At 41.5% G+C, this 9,745-nt stretch overlaps 1 long non-coding RNA gene across 4 annotated transcripts; it reads left to right on the top strand.

Annotated features, from left to right (window-relative positions):
* The first annotated feature begins 6,405 nt into the window (after positions 1 to 6,405).
* On the top strand, positions 6,406 to 9,211 carry LOC109777652 (uncharacterized). Of its 4 annotated transcripts, none has more exons than XR_006664522.2 (6): positions 6,408 to 6,655; positions 6,893 to 7,089; positions 7,607 to 7,962; positions 8,047 to 8,074; positions 8,167 to 8,253; positions 8,355 to 9,211. It is a non-coding gene; the product is annotated as an uncharacterized lncRNA (long non-coding RNA). The 4 variants fall into 4 exon arrangements; XR_006664523.2 differs by having other exon boundaries at positions 6,409 to 6,640; XR_012183068.1 differs by having other exon boundaries at positions 6,406 to 7,089.
* The last annotated feature ends 534 nt before the right edge of the window (positions 9,212 to 9,745 follow it).

Genomic DNA, 9,745 nt, shown 5'->3' with positions numbered 1-9,745 from the left:
TTTTCAATTTTAGGGTCTTATAGCTCAAAATAATTAGTAAATGCATGAAAAATAACAAATGAAGTCAGAAAGGATTGAGAATTGATGATGTGGCTTTGAATGGTGCATTTTGTACACACAAAAAGTCAGAAGTTCAAATAAGTTAAAAAAATCAAATCCCTTTGTAACAGACGAGTTACCGTATGAAATCCTCATACTTCGAAAGAGATTGTTCGTTTTATACACGAAGTGCATCTAGTTTTTGCCGTAACCCTCTCAACTTTCTTGCACATGCTATGTGGATGAAATGATGATACCATGCCAATTTTCAACCTTTTCGGAGTTCATTTGAAATGCTTTTCAATTTCCGGGTCTTATAGCTCAAAAAAGCAGTAAATGCATGAAAAACAATAAAATGCATAAAACTATAATATTTGTTATGATCAACTAAAATCAACTAAAAAACTAAAATCAATTAAAATATTCTGTTATGATGAACTAAAATAAAACTATAATATTCTTCAATAGCAAAAAGAATCAATTAAAAAGCTTTTATAAAACTATAATAGCAAAAGGAATCAACTAAAAAGCTTATATAAACCTCTAGTATTTTTGAAACTAAAATTATATAAATTTTATGCAACTTATATTAACAAAGTATTTTTTGTTCAAAACATTAATAGCAAAAAGAATTTAATTACAAAAAAATTATCAAAATCTGGTTTTGATTAAAATAGATATTTAAAATAACCTAAAATTACCAAATTGAGTATAATGATAAAACATATTAATATTAAATAGCAGGAAATGGAATCACTCAAAAATCTATTTTTATAGTAAATTTATTCATAAAACTAGTGATTCACATACATTTAAAAAAATAAATTTTAAAACTAATGGCACTAACAGAAAGTTTATAATTTTTGTGACCTAAAAGCAAAAAAGAAATCACTAAAAAACTATAAGTATTCAGTTTTAAGTAGAAAAAAAGAAAAAAAAGGAAAAATGCCACCTACTGGACCTCCACGGCCTGAATACGACTAGAAACCCTATAATGGGCCAGGATTCAGGCCCGCAGAAGGCCCAATAGGCCCAACAGGCATGGCAAAGTAGAGATTAGGCCCGTAAGCCTGCAATAGAGAGGAGCTCGAGAGGGTGGCGGCTGCAAAGCTTATAAACCACTCCGAGCCCCTCTCAACTAGCGAGGTGGGACTAAACTTTCCACCGCACCGTGCCAGCACAAGGCCTATGGTCCCGGTTCATGCCACCAACCGGGACCATAGGTGGGCATTCGTCCCGGTTCGTGGCACCAACCGGTACCAATGCCCACCTATGGTCCCGGTTCGTGCCAACAACCGGGACCATAGGCCTTAGTTTCCCGCCCTTTCGGCTGCCGAAAAGAGACCTTTGGTCCCGGTTCGTGGCACTAACCGAGACCATAGGTGGGCATTGGTACCGGTTGGTGCCACGAACCGGTACCATTGGTTTTGATATATAAGGTAGCACTTGTGAAAATTTCGCCAACTGCTCCCATTCCCCCCGACGCCGCCAGGCCGTTCCTCGTCATCGTCGTCGTCGCCGCCCTGCGCCCCTGCCCCGACGCCGTCGCCCCGCCCCTGACCCGCCGTCGACGTCGTCCTCGCCGCCGCCGTCGCCGCCCCCGAGCCGCTCCTCCCCGAGCCCTCGCCGCGCGCGTAACCCCTCCCCCACGAGCCCGCCGTCCTCGTCGCCGTCATCGTCGCCAGCCTCGTCGTCGTCCTCGTCACCGGCCTCGTCGCCGTCCTGCCTCGAGCCCCCTGAGCCCCTTCCCATCCCGATCCGTGCGCTGCCACGGTTGCCGCCGCCCCCCTGCGCCACGCCGCCGCCCCTGTTATTGTATGTATGTATGTATATGGATGTATGTATGTATGGATGGATGGATATGCATTTATATGGATGGATGTATGTGTATGTGTTCATAGTTTTTTGTTCATATCATTTTTCGGCTGTATAGTTTTATTTTTGTTCAATGTTTATGGTTAGAAGAGGAGAGGAAAAAATTGTGTTGCAAAAGTTACATTTAAGGTTAGTTGATTTAGTGCATTTTAGGTTATTAGTTCTACTGTTAGTGCATTTAAAGTTAGTTTATTTTTAGTTGAACTAGTTGATTAATTAATAAAACTACTTTATTTTACTATATATAGAAGTAGTTTATTTTTAGTAAGTACTACTTTATTTTATTTATAGTAAGTGCTTAATTAGTAGTTGAACTAGTTGATTTAACAAAACTAGTTTATTTTACTATAGAAGTAGTTTATTTTTAGCAAGGAAATTAATAGAACTAGTTTGTTTTTTTAGTTAAAGCAATTATTCCCGCATCGACGTCGACGATGCCTATCCCGCATCCTTGTCGTCGACTCGGCGGAGGAGGCCGGTTTGATCAGAGGGGCCATGTCCGGGACTGGGCTCCGCCGGGCTGGTTTTGGGAGGTGCTACCTTCCGGTGGGCGTAGGTTGGTGAGGAGCCAGCCCGTCGTTGACCCGATCCTTATTTGGTGGCGGTCGCGTGGGCCAGTGACGGTGCCGAGGCTTCCGGACACCGCGGAGGTGGTACGTCACCGTGTTATCGAGGAGGACCAGCACGTCCGTCGCTACATGGTTGCGTTGGAGGGCAGGTTCTACAATACCTGGTAGGTTCTTCAGGGATCTCACTGGAGCTATGATCCTGTGATGGTTCCGTCCCTTTGGGTGTCCACCGCCCGCGCCGATACCCGTCGGGCGCTACGGTTCTAGCTGTACTAGCGATGCTATATGTATGATAGTATTCGAGGTGTATTAGTGATAATATTCGACAATGTACGGACACATGGAGATGCTGTAGTTTTGCTTATAATTGAATGCATCCTAATTTGAATACTACTTTATTTTGCGATTTGATTTTGCTTATTGAATGCTCAAAGTGGAAAACTACTCCTACTTTGAATGCTAAAATTGGAGAGCACTATGCAAGGCATATGCATATGATTAGTTGATAGCTTATAGGGTTTTTGTTTTCGCAGAAATCTAGGAGCCCCCGGCCCCTCCATCATCCCCGCCGTCGTCCCCGTCACCGCCCCCTCCGACATCGAGGTGAGACCAGCCAAATCCTCTTTTAGAAAGATAATTAAACGATATTTCGAGTTGACTTTAAGTTTGTCGAGTTTCCACCATATATGAGAGGACGAAGAATCCCGACTGTTGTCGTGGGGGTAGCTTCTCCTTCGTTCCCGTGTGCTAGACAATTTGGTGTAATACACTCGAGAACGAAAGGAGGAGCTACCATCACCGACGATCGCAAATGTCAGAGAGGAATCAGCGAGGGAGAGTTCCACCATATATATATGAGAGGACGAAGAATCCCGACTGTTGTCGTGGGGGTCGCTTCTCCTTTGTTCCCGTGTGCTAGACATTTTGGTGTAATGCACTCGGGGACAAATGGAGGAGCGACAATCACCAACGGTCGAATGTATACACCACGTGAGCTGAGAGTTTTCAAGAAAAGACTCAACAAACCGATAGTCAACCCGTGATGAATAATAATGATCTAACTTAGGTTTTTTAGTACATATATTTAATTGTAGACGTTTAATATTTGAATTATGAAAATAGGAAATGTCGTACTCGGACGACGAAAGTCTCCCGGGGGAGTGCGACTGGTGCCACGACGACCGAGGTCAGTGCGAAAGGCCTCACCTGGACGAAGATCGGCGCTTCAGTATTAAGCTGGAGGAGACCTTCGATGTTGAAACGGTACGCGACGACGACAAGTGTTATTTTTTCGTAATTAAGCACGACTTCAACTATTTCAACGTGTACTTTTCATCTTTTACATTTCGACTAGCTTATCTCATGCCATGCAAGACGCTATGTCTTGGAGAGGATGGGTTTTGAAGACCATGAAAGTATGTAAACAAAGAAAATTCACCTAAGGACCCATCATGATACAGATTTTGAAGTAAATCTGTATAATTCTGAGAGCGTAACCCATTTTGGTTGCAAAAATTGGGAAGCATTTTGGAAGATGTATGGTTTTGATGAGGGTATGCTTGTCACCATGGATCTTGGTGATCCTGACATCGAGCAAGACAATATGGACATTTGGGTCCTTGTTGATACGCCTCCAATTCTACCGCTATGTGAGTTTCTCAAACATAGTTATTAGCTAATTTATATTGTTCATTTCAAAATAGTTGACAGCTTATTTTCATTGACAGCTTATTTTGATTATTCAAACAATGTGCGGAACATGGTAGACAGAACCTACTACACCGATGGCTCTGAGTTAACTTATAAGGGGAAAACTCATCTGGTCGGATTTTGTACTGATCTTGAGAATTACAATATCTATTGTAAAACTCCTCCACACTATGGTCAATACGTGCCACTAGTGCACGTGTTGAACTACGGTAACTACTATGGAGATACCCTGGTAAGATTTCTTACTATTACGACATCCGTGCATATTTTGCATACTTCTAAGACTAGTACATCATTGCTAACTATGAAGTTATTACTATGTTTTTCAACAGATAATCCCAGAGGATTGTGTGTATCATTTGATGTATCAGAATGGTAGGCTTGATGTTTTGAACATACAACCAGGTCATCCTATGAATCTCAACTGTCCATACCGGATTTCTAAAAGAAGTGGAGACATGAAAATCAAAGAATGGAAAAAATGTATGGACAGTCGCAAGGAGGTTTTTGGAAGCAAAAGGAAGCGAAGCGCAAAAATTGGAGACAGGATGATCTCCATTCTCCATAATGGAGAGTCGGGGTCTATATTATTTTATGCTATTTTACCTTAAAGAGGGTATTTAGGTCCTACCTAATACTGATGGTCATGTGCTAAGAACAATTAAGTAGGGTTGGTTCGATGACTATGAGGATGATGATCGTATGACTTGTTATTAATAACGAGTAGAAGTTGTATGATGATGATTAGTAGGACTTGTTATTATGATGATGCATGATGCGGGCATGAAGAGTTATTATATATCAGTGGGTAAAATGAACATGGATTGGAATGAAGTGAAGGCAACAAGCATGTGGTGCATACCGAAAGTAGTACTAATCCAAACTTGATCAAGTTAGGATTAATATTACTTTCGACATGCACCACATGTTGCCTTCACTTTAATCTAAGCCATGTTTAGGCATAGCAGTAGCGTTGGTAAATCAAGCACGGAAATAAGAGAGGACAGTTCTCTCTGTTAGCTAGCTTACACACCCTAAATTACCCCCTAAACCCTCCCCCCTTTCAGAAAAAACCAAAACCCCAGCCACTGAAATGCTGACGCGTGGATGCCTTTTGGTCCCGGTTGGTGTCACCAACCGGGACCAAAGGCCCTCCTGCGTGGGCTGGCCGCAACGGCCACGTGGAGGCCCATCTGTCCCGGTTGGCTAGGGCATTAGTAACGACCCTTTAGTCCCGGTTCAACAACCGGGACAGATGACCCTTACCAACCGGGACAGATGACCCTTTTTCTACTAGTGCTAGAAAAGTTCCTTGTTTCGGAGTAGCCTGTTTGATAGCCGCAGATTCTTAGTTTTTCAAGGCCAGAAATTTGCTCCATTCTAAATTATTGGAAATCCCACATCAAACCAAAGCAAGATCAATTTTGCGAAAAAAACTGAAATGTTGCGCAAATCTAAAAGCAATGAAGGATGGTGGACGTATATCATGTGCAAAGTAGAAATTTTACTCTCAAAACTTTATAGCCGGTAATTGATCCCGATAGATTTCTAGTTTTCGGAAAGTTGGGCTGCAATGGCGCTCTTTTCTAAAAGATAGGAATACCGCACAAAAAACCAAACACAAGATAAATTTTGCCGAAACTGAAACAATGTCGCATGGGTCTCATAGTAATGAGGGACGGTGGGTACATGCACAATATGGCATGCGCACCGATTCTCCAAAACTGTAGCTTGTAGTTGATCCCACTATATTTGTAGTTAGAAGTCGTTCCTTTCTAAAACATACAAAAGCCATATAAACTGAAACAAGATAAACTTTGCAAATAAAAAGGCAAGGTGGCACGGATCTGAAAGCAATGACGAGGATGGCTGGGCGTACAGATTTCTCTACTACCTAAAAGAAACGTAAGGTTCCCTCTCCCCTCTTACGTTTCGTCCAACCTCCTCTGGTCGTACGTCGTCAGCAATTTTGCATAAAAGCCCCTAAAGTTTTAAGTAATCAACCCGCAATCCTCAACATAAGTCAGCCCGAATCGGTTTGGAGAGAGAAAGGAAAAAAATAGCCCAACCACCGCACGGCCTGCCTCCTCGATCCCATCTCGACCTCCAGCCCCACCCCGCCTTGTCCTCCGCTGCCGCTCGCCGCCCACCCCCGCAGCCTCCACCTCCTGCCCCGCCCCGCCCCGCGCCGCCTCACCGCGCGCCGCCCGCCGCCGTCGCGCGTTGCCCGCCCGCCGCCGCCGCAGCGTGCCGCCGGTCGCGCTCGCAGCCGCCCCGCTCGGCGCACCCACCTCGCTCGAGGTTGGGCGAGCGCGGAAGTAGAGTTCGGGACGGCGGATCGGAATCCATCGACCGATTCTCTCTTTCTCTCCTCTCCCTTGGATTCCTGTAGGCGGTGGATCAATCTTGCCTTCGTGGTGGCGGCAGAACGAGCGCCGTGAGATCAGGTGGACCTGCTTCTGGTAATCTCAGTTTTGTTAGTAGCAAGTGGTCAATTTAGTATTCATTGGCAACAAAAAGAAGTGAATGATATCATGCCATAATTTAGTGTTGCTTCCCGGTCCTGGATAGATGATGTATTGTATTTCTGCATAAGCTAGGAAATCTACAAATTGATTATCTGTAAACTATTTGTCCATACTTCTCCAAGATCTGAACATATACCATCTTTGCTGATCGATTTTATTACTAAGTAGCAGATTCCTCCTGGTGCTTGGGACGTTTTCGGCTAGATTGATTTACTAGCTACGTCCAAGCAGGCCACTGGATTGATTTCATGAGGCTTACTAGCTACGTCCCAATCAAGATAGCTAGACTTACTAGCTACGTCCCAAGCAGGCCAATCCAATATGTTGATCAATTTGATTGTTCTGGCTGGAGGTCAGGAGGTCAGAAGGTGTGTCCTTCACACTAAATCATACCCGAAGTTCTACAATTAGGTATGATTACAAGTAGGAAGCTACCCTTCCTGGATAACTATTTTAGTACCTGTTTTTATTTACTGATGAGAACTAAATAAATTGGCTACTGTCATGTTTCTCCCTTAAAAAAAGATTCTGGTAGATGTGCTTGACAATAATAATGGTAATACCTAAAGGAGTTCTCTTGCTCCAAGTTAGCGCCTATATATTCTTAGCTACCATGTACTTGGGTTACTGGTTTGTGTTAAGGATTCCGCTACTGTTGCCAAGGTATTTACAGAATTTTGTTATAGTACTAGCTGAACAGAAAAAGAGATGGCCGCCAAACCTCAAAAAATATCAATCGGCTATTAATTTACTAGACTCTATTTCAGTCTAATTAGTGGAGACTTAGAGAGTGGAAAAAATGTTTAAAAAACCTAATATAAAAATATGAAATATTTAGTTATTCTCTATATCCGAGAAAGCAATAAAGAACTTTGTGTTAGGCAGTGCACTGCGGGAGCGTGTACTGCGACTATTTCTGCACTGCCGAGGAAGGCTTGATCTTTCCCACAGGTCCACCTTCTTTACCTTTCCGTTCTTTGAACTGGATAAGTTCTGATATTCTAACATTGATGGAAAATCATTATCTTCTGTAAAGCCACATTTCATTTTATGATTTTTAGCAGAAGCTCGCTTCGAGGTCTTGGTGTGGGGCTGCTGGGGAAGGGAATGTCCTTCTACTTAGTGAAAGTCGTTGTTGCTGCGGCTGATTTTACCTTCTTTCTAAGTGTTCTATTTTATTAGTGCAATTGGTTCGAGTTAAACTAACATCCATCGTACAAATATTTGTGGGACATATTCAGGTAAATTTACCATGTTCTGTTTTCATTACCCAGCGCTAAAATGTAGATGTTATGATGACCAATGACCATAAACTTTGTCTTAAGAAATCTGGAAAGAAGCGAGGATTCTCAAGTAAGATAAGTCTGCTTACAAAAATTTGCCTACTGGAAAGTAGATAAGAGACTCATGAAGTAAGATACATGCCTACATATTATACATAGCAGGCTTCTGACTTCTCTGATTCTGCAAGCCTTGAGGCTGTGAAACATCTATGCTAGGTCGCCACACTTCTGCCACCTTCATTTGATGAGGTACATTCAGATTCGGTTTGTTTATTACTTTATGGATGCATCTCTTCTCATTACAGTGCTGGGCAATTTGATGAGAAATTATCTTCTCTTTGATGGTCCAGGTTCAGCGTTCACTACTATGAAAGAAGAAGGCATATATTTTCCTTGTGGAATTTCCAGTAGAATGGCAGTGAGAACGAGTAAAAATCTGCAACAGGTAATACATTATTTTGAAGCTACATGGAAAGCAAAGTAAGCACATGGAACCCTCATTTGAGAGTGGGGGTTAAACTTCCCTGGACTTCTCCCTTAATTCTTACTGCAGTCTTTTTATTCACATTTCCTATTGTGTAGTTGGTGACAAAGATGAATTGTTATCCACTTGAGAAAATAAAGATTAAATCGATGATGCTCTCAAAAGTAAAATGACTTTCTGAGCTGGATAGAGACATTGTGAGCATCAATATAGAACTTATAAACCTTTTTCCTTGTTTGTTATAATGATATTTTCATTTTCCTGTGTATATTAAACTTGAGAATATTATTCTGCATTACTTCAACCGTTACTTTTTATGTGTTTGCAGTATGAATGTATGGTTCTCACTCAAAGTAGAGGCCCAACAAACTTTTTTGAAGTAGGAGTCGAAAACTACAAATCCATCTATTCCTAGAATGGAGCTGGTTGGAGTTGAGCCTACAATTGAGCGGGTAGTTCGGTGGCACCGACATCCAGCTGAAAGTTTTATAGGAGGGTTAGTAAAGCAAATTTGTTCATGAGGAAATGTGCCAGCAAAACATTGAGTCAGAGTGCAAGACAAATGCTCTTAACAGTTTTTTTGGTCGCTTTTCTTTAATTACAATTCTTATTATTTTTAGTTGGCATTGATGTACAAAAGAAAATCCTGTGCCTTTTTTGTCCTCTCATTGACCATTGTATTTTTGAGTCATATCAGTCTATGTAAAAGAATTCAGTACCTTATATTTTGTATATTTGGAAATGTCTAAAGGCGTGGTGTTATATAATAACTGTATGATATGCTTTGTATGCCTTTCCTGTAGCCTTAGTATGGTCATCGTTTTCTCTTTCATGTCCTTCATCTTAAATTAAAAAATATGAACCATTGCATTGTGCTAAAGTTTATCATTATTATTTAATTTATTTATAGGCAATATTTCTTCTAGAAAAAAATGTAAATTTCGTGTAACAAGCTAAAATAGAATCTTCTCTGAACATGCCACATGACTACTGAGCTGGCATTATTTGCAAATTCTATTAGTTGACAATGTTGATGTGTATTTGACACCATTCATTTGAACCACCAAATAATAGAAGTTGTTTGATTGGTAAAATAATTTTCAGGTTTGTAACCACATGCTTATTTATTTTGTATTCGCTGTAACGCATGGTCTTTTGTGCTATAACATAATGTCAAACCACTAAATTTTATATGCCCCGTTGCAACGCACGGGCCTTGTGCTAGTCAAAGATAGAAAAGAGTATTACTCTTCCGCT

This window comes from Aegilops tauschii, chromosome 5, assembly GCF_002575655.3.
Source record: "Aegilops tauschii subsp. strangulata cultivar AL8/78 chromosome 5, Aet v6.0, whole genome shotgun sequence".
Taxonomy (NCBI): Eukaryota; Viridiplantae; Streptophyta; class Magnoliopsida; order Poales; family Poaceae; genus Aegilops; species Aegilops tauschii.
The sequence above is the reverse complement of the archived record's forward strand: the minus strand, read 5'-3'. Positions and strand labels throughout refer to the sequence as shown.